General features: G+C 33.1%; 1 protein-coding gene across 2 annotated transcripts in view; it reads left to right on the top strand.

The window, feature by feature from the left end:
- Positions 1–13,468, top strand: part of LOC144436391 (fibroblast growth factor receptor 3-like) — a 101,080-nt gene that overhangs the window by 20,408 nt on the left and 67,204 nt on the right. The window contains exon 1 of one of the 2 annotated variants that reach the window (XM_078125185.1): positions 1,314–1,412. The exons of the other annotated variant lie outside the window; for it this stretch is intronic. The gene's annotated coding sequence lies outside the window, so the exon portion shown is untranslated. Of the gene's footprint in view, positions 1–1,313; positions 1,413–13,468 lie in introns of those variants that run through there. 2 annotated transcript variants of the gene reach the window in all.

The raw sequence follows: 13,468 nt of genomic DNA, 5'->3' as shown, positions 1-13,468 counted from the left end.
TCCCTGGAAATGAATAGAACCCTCAACTAACTGACTTGTCATAAAGAAACCGTTATATACCTTACATAACTGGAAAGGAGTGTGTGATTTCATAACTATCATTTTAAATCCATAAAAACCACACATCATGACAGCTTTATAGAGAAAGATAATCAACAAGCTATCAGTTTGACATTCTGAAAATGTTAAAGAGTCAAAACTTGAGACTTGCAGCTATAAATTATATCCAGCCCATTATTACATGGATGTAAGTATGATTCCACACAAGACTCCATCCGACCATCGGCACAAATATGACAAAGGTACACCTACCAATCAATAGTCATACCATTAGTCCTAATTACGGTTTACATCCAGCGGCAACAATTTTGAGCCGGCAGCCAGAAAAATAAAGTAAATATTGGAGATATGTGCATCATAAGAGTTCTTGTTTCTTCTGACTATATGTATTTAATGCATGTATGGCTTTGAATTTTTGAATGCACCCAGGATGTGGTGCAGTTAAATTTGTATCAAGAATGTTGCATTGTGGGAGAAATGTAAAACTCTTTCAAGGAGGTGAATGGTGCTCACAGTAAAAAGTGGTAACTGAAATGGGAGACATAAATTGTAACACAAATGGAAGAATAGTTGATTGAATTACGTATTGTATTTGTATAGTCTTTCATACTTGTTGGTTCTGTGCATTGCATACCAAATCAATACAAGACTAAGAATTACTGTTTCTACCAGTGTTCATCCTTCCTGTGGATAGATTATGTACATTTTCATACATAGGCATTCATCTGACAAACAGAAAACACAGCAGCCAGTTATCTGTAAATACACCTAATAAGAAAAATAAATAAAATCAATCATTTGATCATTTATGTGCAATTCTGCTCAATCAAATATGTTTACTATATATTAATCTGCTATTCAAGTGTCAATATATGCAGATATTGCAGACTTTTTGTAGTAAACTAAACAATGTAATTTCATTCACAGACTACTTATATTATAGGCGTAATCTATATACCTAAATGAAACCATTACATTTTATTCATTCTAAATTCAGAGATTGATTATTTGAATACATTTCAATCAGCAATGTATTGTATGTATTTTGTAGTTGAATCGTGCAATTTATGTGTCCCGTAGAGGTATACACAAAATGCTGGAATGTGAAGACTCTGGATAAATCAGGCAGAAAAAACATTCGTATGCAAAAGTCTAACAATTAGTATTGCAAGCACACGCTTCCTTTCATGTTGAATTTCATCCTAGCTTTCATACTTTGATGCTTCTAATGAAAATATTCTACCCTAATTGAAGTCTGCCTATGGTGTCCTAGAATCGTTGAACTACTTGTCAGTAAACAGGAAGAGGAAAGTGTGAAAGAGGAAACTGGGAGGGGACATTATGTTATAATAGTAAGTAAATTGCTTCTGACTGTGACTGTGTTTGAGTTTGTAATATCATCATGGAAAATATTTAACCATGATTCAAGTTTCTGAGTGTTAATTTCAAAACCAAGAAATTTGTGTAAGAAAATTTGAAAAGGAAAATTGTGCACATACATTTGTAATTTATATTCAGTGTATTGTGTGTAGCATCGTATGTTTGTTAAGGGCGTTAAGTAGGTAACATGTACCTGAGTTCCCCAGGTATTTTGCCAGGGTTTAAATTTCACCACAATTATACAACAAAGTATAGAAATATATATAAGAATTAACGAGATTTAGCCCTTCTGTCACTGGAATTCCCAAATCTAGCAAAACACTGTTAAACAGTATCATATTTTGAGTGGCAATTTTTTTCTAAATTTTGAAATTAGAAATATCCTTTGATCTGAGTGTGAGAGTTTATCATACAGGTTGTAGTGTTAGAGTACATGTACTTTCACAATATTGTATAGTGTGTACTGAATATAATGGAATAATTTATAGCACGAGACCAATCTGAAGTACATGTTGTGAATATATACTTATTTAGCGACACCTGTACAAATATCACAAGGAACACTTTCTGTGTAGACACTGGAACAACTGATTTCAGAAATACAGTATACTCTGTTGAATATCATTACTGTATGGCATAGAAGATATGATGTAGAATGAAAGCTTGTCACTTTTACTTTGTGTAGAATGCAATAGTCTTTTATTGTGTTCAATATCTATAAAATCTGAAAAGACTCAGTTTAAGTATTAAAGTCAAACCCCCTCCCTCCTCCATATAATACTATGCACCGAGTTATAAAGAAAATGGACAGATCTTCAAGGTTCTGCCTAAATTATAAGCTGGTGGCCATGTCCACAAATAGAGTTTAGTATGTCTTTTTAAAAAACTGCAGGTGTATATTTAAAAAAAAGAAATATGAATATGATCAATTGATCATCAATATTTCAGTGTAGCTGGTCTGATCCATATTTCACCTGGTTCTGATGTTGTAAAATCTCATTTTATTAGCCTGAAAGCCTGTATGTTCTACTGAAATGAACATAAATGTGAAATGATTTATAGTAGTGGCTGTGAGTCACCCATTACAGTGTGAGACCTAGGAATACATCACAGTTGGTGGGAAAGTGCACATTACCATATAAATCAAGGCATGTTGTATAGCATTACATAGAAACCCCAATGGATACCACCCAAAGGGGGTTTGCTAAGTGTTCAATTTCAGTGTCTGTCTCTGGGTAAGTTCACTTTGTACATTGTGTGTCTGCTTGTCAGTCCAACCATGCACTGATTTCATTTAAATCTTGCACAAAGGTTAGACCAATTGATGCCATCCAAAGGGATGTGGCCATCTCAGTGAATCTTGGTTTGTTTTTGTCACTCAGTTCAAGAACTTTCAATTAAACCTTGCATAAAGGTTAGACCAATTGATGCAACTAATTTAAACCTTGCATAAGGGTTAGACCAATTGATGCCATCCATAGGGATGTGGCCGTCTCAGTGAATCTTGGGCTTGTTTTTGTCTCTCAGTTCAAGAACTTTCAATTAAACCTTGCATAAAGGTTAGACCACTTGATGCAACTAAACAGATGTGACCATCTCAGTGAATCTTGGTTTGTGTGTGTGTGTTTCTCAGTCAATCTAAACCCATCCATCCATTCATTGATTTCATTTAAATCTTGTACAAGAGTTAGACCAATAGGGAACTTGCAATCCAGACTAAGCATGCTCAGACGCAAAGGACTATGGGATTGCATGTGGTTATTGTAATACCTAATCTGGAGCTACTGATAAAATAAACCTCCCACAATGGTCAGAGTGACTATGAATTTATCATTTGTTGTTGCAAACAATGTAACAATATTGTTTACAATACTAATTGATTAGTATTTATTATCACATTTCCCATGATGCAACATTCAACATGACGGGTTTGCAAGTTCCCTATTGATGCAAACCAAAGGGGTGTGTTAAATTTATTGCAGGGAATTTTGGTGTATTTATGCATCTCTCAGTCCAACCAGCATTCAACGATTTAATTTAATTTAAAACATTGAACAAAGGTTAATTTTATGCCACCCAAAATGATTTGGCCATCTCAGTGAATTTTGGTTTGTTTGTATGTCTCTCGTGGTCCAACCATGTCTTTATTTCATTTCTATATCTTGCTTAAAGGTTAGCCCAATTGATGCAACCCAAAGGGTATGGCTGTATGTTTGTAGTAAGTTCGGTATGTGTAGGTCTTAGACAGTGTTTTTGCTAAGGTTTGGGAACCCCGGTAACAGAAAGGGGGAAAGAGGTAAAACTGGTAGTGCTTCCCATGCAATGTATCATAGTTTAGATGGGGAACCCCGGTAAAATGATGTGGGAACCCCGGTAGATTTTACCTACTTACCGCCCTTAAATAAAACACTGCGGTCTAAATCTCTCAGTCCAGCAACGAACTGTGTTGTACTAGTTGAAATGTTTGCATAGGAATTTAGCAAATGCATGAGATATGATATTATAATGTGTATCAGATTGGATTATTAGCTGTAATATGAGCAGTAATATGAGCTACCTGTATATGTCACTACGTGTTGAAATGAGTTATACCTTGACAGTATAGTGAATGGAACCCAAATATCTATACAAATATGTGATTAATATTTTATTAACAGTCCCTGGCTCAGTATTCAATCATATTAAGTATGTAATTACTTGCACCGGTGCGCTCAGTAGTGGTATTTTCATTGACAATACATTGTGCAACACCGACAACAGTATTGCGTACCTGTATGCAAATGATGTTGCAATTGTTCCATGTACCTGAAAACGTGAGATCGCATAGTATGATTTTTACAGAAATTTGTTGCAGATAAGTAATATTAACTATCCCCATGCCGTATGGGTGCCAGTGCGGTTACGTGAGTATTTGCACTTGTGTGTTTTCTGATGCAATTTCACATGCTACACTCGTGAAAGTATAACTGAAAGAACCCATACATGTACAAAGCTCCAAATAAGCCACACTTTCATTTACTTGTCATGGGATTCTGTCATAGTATTAGTTTCTGTGATTGTGAGGAGACCTGTCAGTTGTAAAATATCTTTTCGCTATATTTCCACTATCCTTGACACCCACAAAACTTTGCGATTATCCAGTTAAATAACCCATAGAGATAACAGAATGACTTTCCTTCATGATGGCTTGAAATTACTACTAAACGAGTATTGGACAATTTGAGCATTGTGTGAACGATTGCACTAATATTGTGATTTCATTCAAAGTTTATTAAACAACAGTAAACGACGAGTTATTTATACATGTAATATTGTCCATAAATAACACGAATGTAGATGAATAGTACACTTTTTATATACATTGTGATCACATATATTATAGAAATGTCAGTGTAAAGGTGTGTAAGTTTACGCTTCTGTAACTACACAGTGTGACGTGAGTAAGATCAGAGGAACAAGGTTGTAAACTTGCATGTACATAAAATATATTGGATTATGCCGTGTATAACTTAGCCAAGATATTGGCTTTGAATAGAAAATATGGGATTTTATACCCTGGCCGCTCTTACATCCCGACAGCTGGTTCCTTGGTCACTGGTTCTGTGATGCTCAAAATATGGAATCAAAATTTTTTAAATTGTCATTATTTTTCCAGATTTTTCATTAGTTTTGTTTGAGGTAGTGTATTATTCCCTAATACTCGCTATGTATGGCCTTGTCACTGCTCGTCTAGCGACTCATTGTGACCAAGCCCCTTAGGTCACTCATATTTTCCTTGTTTGAATGAAGAAAAATTTTGGGACGTCATGTCTAATTGTCAGTAACCGAGCAGTTAGCTCGTAATATGCCTCTTATGATCACTGTTGTCAGAGTTTGATGTCACTAAAGATGGCTTGGTGTGATTGAATATTAAATCGGGTCTGTACGTAGAAAGGGGTGATGCTCAGTTTGACCCTATTGAGGTTTTTCTCTCCATATCCAGATCCCTCGTATTTTAACCCACGGTCACAAGGACTCTGCCTAATGGTGACCAGTCAACAAATTGCCATATTTGGACCCATAAAGATTATTATTATTATGGTATTAAAATTATTATGTCTGTATTACATTAATTATTAATTACAATGTAATGGAATTACCTCATTAAAATTAGTTTGAAGTGGACAAATTTGTTTTGTTGGTTTGGAACTGGGGGTTGATTTTTTTCAGAATTTCTTGTAAATACAGTCTTGTCCATGAAATACAGTATACATTTGTGTCATATTATTAAACAGAATATCTCAAAGCATAGCTTTTTATACAGTTTCTGATTTATTATTAATACATAGCGGCTTTATGAACCATTTCTAATTTGACTTAAAAGCTAGTCATACATTAGTTATGAATAAATGATAAGTTTTTGTGAATTCTTAAATACTGCAACTGTTAATCTACAAGGTCAGGTAGGTGTGTACCTAAATTATTGAAATCTACAAAAGCTGTAACTTGAACATTTTTTTGAAACTGTTTTATTAGATATGATGACTTATTTGTAATATTGTACACCTGAACAGTATTGATTCACCTGTGTGTAAACATATTTGTGTACACATATGGTACAATATATTACATCAAATTTATTTTTGGGTCCGCACTCAAAAATCAGCACCCCAATGAATCAACTTTAAAATACAACTTATAGATGAAATTCACTTTTTCAATGTCTAATTATTGGTATTTTAACAATTTTCAGTGAATATATTGTTGAGTCTCTGATCAAAAGAATAATTCCCTGTTACAGCTAGTTCATGTTTAAAAAGTAAGAGCTGCAAGATCATAATTTTGGCACGACTAATAACATTGATGTGAATTATGGTAGTGTATATTTCATTGCAAGGTGACTGTGTGATTAGTCCAGTTCATGTATTGTATACGAAGACAAGCTGTGCATAATCTATTTGTTGATATTAAATGCATGTAAACTCACCGGCAGACAGTTGTTTGCATTTCATACATGCAATTTGAGAATAAAAATCAGGTCTGTTAGTGTTACTTTGTTGAAATGTACACAGTTTGTCTGTTGATCAGGTTTGCAAGAATAACCAATCTATACATAATGATACAGTGACCTCCGCAGCTGTTCATTTCAGAGAGTTGAATTATGAATGTTTATGAATGAAGCATGAGTGCTCTATTCACAAGTTGTCATAAATCCAGAACATTTTATCAGATTTTTATCTGCCTGTTGTAAATTTTGTTGGAAGCAGCTCAATTTGTAAATTTTGTGAAACATTTAATAAAATAAATGAAAATTTTACGTTCAACTATGAGTCAATTCTGTAGTTGCCAAAAGTATCATTCTAAAATGTATCTCATCAAAAGTGTATAGCAACATTAATTTTGACAAGTAGAGATAATATTGTTATTATATTGATTCCCCTATTAACAAGTAGAAGTAAAAACACTTTACATATATAACTTACAAGCAGTATTCCCCATGAACAAGGTAACAAGGATGCCTAGCTTTGTTTAATTTCTGTGCACGTTCTTGATCACAATCAAAATCATGCGCCAAACTGTTTCAAGTCTGGCAGAGTATAAATGTACAAAAAGTGTTATAAAAAAAGTTACAAATGGATCACAGTTGTAGAATATTAATTTCAAATATATCCCCACTTCCTGCTTTGAAGAAGGTTACTGTAAATACATCAAATAACACCCAGATCTTTATATGTAATGTGCTCTCAATGGTTGTTAAGGTAGAATCCATCTTGGGGATGAATTTCATCGAAATAAAAGTTTTTAAAAATCTTTACAAAGTTTGCCTCAGAGAAGCTTGCTTTTGGTCATTTTGAAATGATGAAAGAGATTTTGGATTCATCGTCTTGTTTTCAAGGAACCAACAATCATTTATTTTCCCATGGAGTTAAAAGTCAGTATTTGGTGGCCATATTGGATTCTAAAATCACCTAGTTTGTATAACAATTTGATCTTTGTTTAAAAAGGTTATATGGTGACCCATGATTTTTTTCATGAAATCATTGAAAATGGGTATGAGTTCTCTGTACAGCGTATGTAACAGCAAATGTTTGAGCAGTTTATTTCTGAGGTGCATTTCATGTAAACTGGTAACTACAATATTTACATGTAATACCATGCAGAGAAAACTATTGATAGATCAATATAAAAATGTCTTAAGTTTGAGTTTGTGAGGTTTGAACCACTGGCAACACAAACGGTAGAAATCTGGTGAAATAGACAATGGACGCTATAAATTTTACAGTCTTGCATGCAGTCTTCTTTTTTTTTCAAGATCATGTAGAACACTTTTTGGGATTTGGTGTTAAATAATTGCAGGCAGTTTATCGTACTCCTAGTGACAGCCATTCAATTGATTTGTATTCAGAAGGCAAAATTTAATGCACGACCCCTGTGTTTTGGAATATTGAATACTACATTATGTTTGGTGATAAAATACGACAAACACGTATACACAATATATCCTAAATATGTGATGTTTTTAGTTTCTATTCATACTTAGTTTAGATGCTACATGTGGTATCAAAAGAGAGATCTTGAGATTGATGCACTGATAGCACTAGATTAACCCTTTCAGAACTAGAAACTTTCCCGCCAAAATTTTTGAACAAAAATTCTTGTTTCTCTGTAATTTTTGGAAAAGATCAACTTTATTTTAGATCAGAATTCAAGAAATATTACTTCCCAATGAAGTAATATTCTTAAATTTTAGGAAATGTTCTTACAATCAAGTTTCTATTTATTCCAATGTCGTCTCTAGGAATGAAAGGGTTAATTCTTAACTGTAAATCTAATGAAAGTTATATGTAATAGCTAATACACTGCAATGCACTAAGACTATATGATATGGAAGCATTGTGGTAGATTTGGTAGAATGTCCACCAAAAAAAAAACAACCAAAAAAAGGGTGTTTAGGTTTATATAGTTTTAAGAGTATTAGCTACTTTTCTGTCTGTTGTACTGATCACATGTGATGCAGTTGACCCATAGAAATTGGAAGTTGGTAAACTAGGGCAAGGTATGATAGAAAACAGTCAAAGAACACGAACACTGTAAAAGTATGAAGTTGTAGTCATGAAATGGTGTCTGGTTGGTTTATTATAAGAACGAAAGTCATACATAGTACAAGATGTTTACATAAAACTCTTTAAGTATAAACTTATGATGTGGGAAAACCGTTTTATTAGGACATTATCCTCTGCCATGTATAGTGCCTCCACAGAAGAAAGTATACGTGAAAAGTAAGGAGTAAAAACAAAATGCTTTTATCATGCCGCTTGCTAGCTTGGGAGTTTTTAGAATTTGCTGTAAGAGAGAGAGATTCCACTGCAGGTTCATATAGAATGATGTAAAATATTGTGAAAAGCAAGCTGTTTTCAGCATAATAGTTAAAGACACCATTAGTGTGGATAATAGACAGCAATTTGATTGCCAATACCGGTTGCAATATGTCATAGTGGGTGAATTGAATATCAAGCTTTCTTGTAGGGATTCACTATGAACTAACTGTAATTCAATAAGCTGAGATTATCAGCATGTCTGCTTTTATTGCATCTTCTGTTCCTTAGCCAGTAATGGTGTAATATTTTTGCAGTTTAACATCATTCCGTACATGAAGGGAGAGAGAGCACTGTAATGTTAATGTATTCATGCATCACTTCATCTTATGCTCAAATACCACTAGAAATATACCAAATTTCAGCAATTGGAGTTTATTTCAGACTTCAGATATATTTTTCTATTTTTTTTTAGCCTCAAACATTTGACAGTGATTACACTAAATTTCAACAAGTGGAGTTAATTTCAAAGTGCAGAACCTCTTTATTGACTTTATAGTTTATAGATAATTTTTTTTACTCTGCTGCCAAAAATTTAATATTGCACTTCCACGTCATTTATTACAAGTATATATAATAATCTGTTAGTTCCGATGTCCTTCCACAAGTACTGTAAAAATCTGGAGGTTTTGGTTAAAAACTTACATTTACTTTAATATTTCACTAGAAAACAAAACAACAAAATATTACTGACTAAACTGTCTTCTTGTATATGAATGCAATATATCAGTCTGGTAAGTAGTAAAAAATAAGTAGTGACTAAACTGTCTTCTTGTACATGATTGCATACAATGTACCAGTCTGGTAAGTAGTAAAAATAGTCTTTTGAAACTAGTTGTAGACTGTAAAAGCGTAAACTTTTCTAGTGGTAGAAATATCTAGGTTTATTTACAGTACATTTAGCACAGATTACTTGTGAATAAATCTTAGGATTAACATCTAGGTATGAAAACAGTTGCTATAGAAAAAGGGTTGGCCCAGAACAAAAGAATGAGCTCATGTAATACTTATTAAGATAACGCCATGTAATGACCCATGAAACAGCCCTTTCTGAAATACATACATTGCTATAAGAGATTGTGCTTCTTTACCACTAAGCACTTGAATGTACTAAATTTCAACTTTTGGAGTTCATTTTAGATTGCAAATTTTTTTTTTCTGGTAAATTTTTTGTGATATTTGTCTAAAGTTTAGACTGAAATCAGACACAAGATTGTGATTCACAGTTTGAAGTCAAAGATTTGGTTATAAATACACAAGAATTTTCCGCAAAAGGAAGAACATTTTTTCGTTCTGATAACTTGTACTAGAGTTAAGGATATGACGACAATTTGCTCCAATCAGCTTGCATTAACATGTAGGCTGAAAAGAATCACTAAAGGGAAAACACTGCTGTATTCTGATTGGCTATTGTAGGTGATGATGTATGCTCCATTGTTTTACATGTAATACTCTATAGTAATTACCGTCTAGTTATAAAGTACTAACTTGGTGCTGCTCTAATTAATTTATGCAGCCTGTTAAATTACAAAGTGAAGATAACTTAAGCAATGTTATGTTGTATTCCTTGTTGGAAAGTATAATCAATGTGGTTGGTCTTTTAAAACAGAAAGAAAATAACGACCCTTAGACTTTGTTGCCAAGTACTAAAGTTATGTTAGGTTATGGGTAGGTTTGATGTCTATGGTGTAACATATAGATGTATGTAAATCACATTTTTTTATCGCTGACTTTTTGAAGTTAAGTAGCCTCTTTGCTACAGCTGCTCCTCCCACACAAAAAAAGCAAAACAAAACAAGGTGAACAAATTCATAAAACCTTGCCTAAAGAAACTTTGAATTGTTTGTCAGGTAAGTCTAATGCCAAAGTTCATACCTCAGCTAACATAAAAATAACACACTTGAAACAAGTCGTAGGATTAGGGTTATTCATGCATAAAAAAATTGACCAGATTCAAAAAGAAAAATAGACCACTTCACTTGTTATTTTGGGTACCTGACTAAGTAAGTTGTTTATTTTACTTAGCCTAATTTTACAGCTGTTTCCGGTAGGGGTAGGCATTTCAATAACACAATACATTATTTTGAGATAAACTTTGTTGATCAGCATGTAGGTATGGAGCTAGAGGTTTGACATGTGAACTTTTCAATATCCAATTTGATTGCGGTCTGACAGAATTTTCACTGTGCTGTAAAATTTTCACGAAAAAGGCTAATGTGTTACTTGATAGAAAAGTGATTATTTTTAATCGTCAAGTTCTAAATGAAACATATTCCAGCGATGTTATTGAGGTCATCAAAATAACCTTTAAGACATCGCTGTATCCAGTAGTTTTATAAATAGACGTAGTTATCTTCTCCCACAGAGTTTCAAAGAGAGACAATTTCCTTGCGTTTTATATTGATCTTTTTCGCCACGTGGGCAGCTGAAATAGATAGAGGAAAATACTTTTCTTTGCGTAGGTCCAATTTTGAAGTGGAACTCATTTACATGTGGCTGAGCTTACGTATTTCCGGTCTAGAAAGACTCAATACCTGTCTGTGTATGTGTGTGTGTGTGTGTGTGTGTGCCCACACTCATAAAGATGAACAAACAGTAGAGAACGGTGTGTGCCACAAACGTGGTAGTGACAAAGGAACCAGTCATATTTTAAAGGAATCTAATAAGGTCACCTAAAACTCTATTAGTGTTATAGTTTAAGAAAGAGTGTAAGCAAGGTTCATAGTGTGGCTTTTTAGTCAACATGTTTTGTTGTTAGACAGTTGATAGACTTGGCACACACACACTAAATGTAGGTAATGTGTATTTACAACATTGTCAGTTCACAGACCTAACACAGCTCACATGCTACCTTAAGGTACACAAACTTTGTTGCATAAAACTATTATTTAAGTTTTTCTCTGAAAGTTTTACAACAATACAGACAATTTACATGTAATTTACATATTTCACTGAAAATGGTTACAATACCATAATCATACATTGTACGTGTCATTTTGAGGTGTATTTTATCTATGAGTAGTATAGTAATAAGTTGAAATTGAGATTCATTGGGGGTTGCTAATTTTCAGGTGCGGACCCAAAAATCAATTTGATTGGATATATTGCACTGACTGTACTATGTGTACTGCTACACAAGTATGTTCACCTACAGGTGATTCAATACTCTTGAGGTGTACAATATTATGTCATTTTAATATATCGAACAAACAGTTTTGAAAAACACAGTTGCAGCTAGTGCAGTGTAACTTACAGGTACATGTAATCTTCCCATCAAGGCTATCCGTGATTGGCTCCTGGTATAATTCTTATCTGTTCTTCAGACATAATATGTAAATGACCTAATGTTACAATTCATTTAAATATTACATCATTGTTAACGTATTTACAGATTTGAGAGAGTTCAACCACTTGCCAAAGAATATCATAAAACTAAGGAATTGATGAAGATATTCTTTGTTTGCATGCTGAATTAGGGATACAGTCTCGTGTGTACATTCAAAATTGACCTTACATGTGCTCAGTCTTGTTCCTTTGGGTACAAGATCACACACTGTCATTTGTCACTGCAGGAACTACTGAAGTATTTCAGAGATAACTAACCTTTAGAGTCATCATTGGCCTTCAAATCTAGCGATCATGTTCAATGGAAGATTACTAGATTTGAAAACCCCAAGAAACACTTTCTTCTATGCTAAGTAAGAGACAACATTGTACTTAGAAATTACTATCAAACTACACCATCAAAAAATAGGAATAAAAATCAACCTCAAAAAAAAAAAAAAAAAAAAAAAAAAAAAAAAAAAAACATACACAAACTAATCCTAAATTATGTAAATTGAGGTGACATGAATAATGTAGTGCAAATATTGCAGGTAATATATATATAGATATAGGTAATATATATATATATAGATATAGGTAATATATATATAGATATATATTTATATATGAAATTGAAACTGCTGCTTCCTAACGTAAAATTATATCACACAGAATTTATAGTGTACAATTCCTGTTCAAGTTATCACGCAAACTTCATTGAGTGGAATAATGTACAAAGATATCCATGTAAAACCCAATTATTGTTTACCTCTCTTGATAAAAGGTCCTTGTAGTTTCAAAACATATATGTGTACATGTACAGATATTGAGAAGTCATTTTAACAGCAAACATATGGCAGATATTTTAAAGCACCATGAATGTTGTTTTTTTTTGGTCAAATTTTTTTATCGTCCATGTTTGGTATTTACTAGATGCTATTAACAAAATAATTTATGACAGGTCGTCTCATGAGCCATTCTCATGAGAGACACAGACAAAAAGTAATGTTCAATTTTTAATTCCCATTTAAAATTTGATGATGAATAATGGTACTGTAAATGACAGAAAAGATGAAAGTAAAACATTACTTCAAAGCAGCAGGTTCAGTTTTTATATGTATATATGCAGTCGTAGAATAGAATTAGTCAGAATAGGATAACATATGACACCAACTTTTTGGCAGTTCTATATTAAAGTGGTCATATTGATGAAGATTTGAAATTTATTTTAGATTTTTAATTTATAGAACAATGTTATTATGGCTTCCCACTTAAAAAAATCAACGTGAGACAACATTGACCAAGTTCCTTGGTTGTAAGTTAAGAAATTGCAAAAGATTAATAAATGT

Source organism: Glandiceps talaboti, chromosome 6, assembly GCF_964340395.1.
Source record: "Glandiceps talaboti chromosome 6, keGlaTala1.1, whole genome shotgun sequence".
NCBI lineage: Eukaryota > Metazoa > Hemichordata > Enteropneusta > Spengelidae > Glandiceps > Glandiceps talaboti.
The sequence above is the reverse complement of the archived record's forward strand: the minus strand, read 5'-3'. Positions and strand labels throughout refer to the sequence as shown.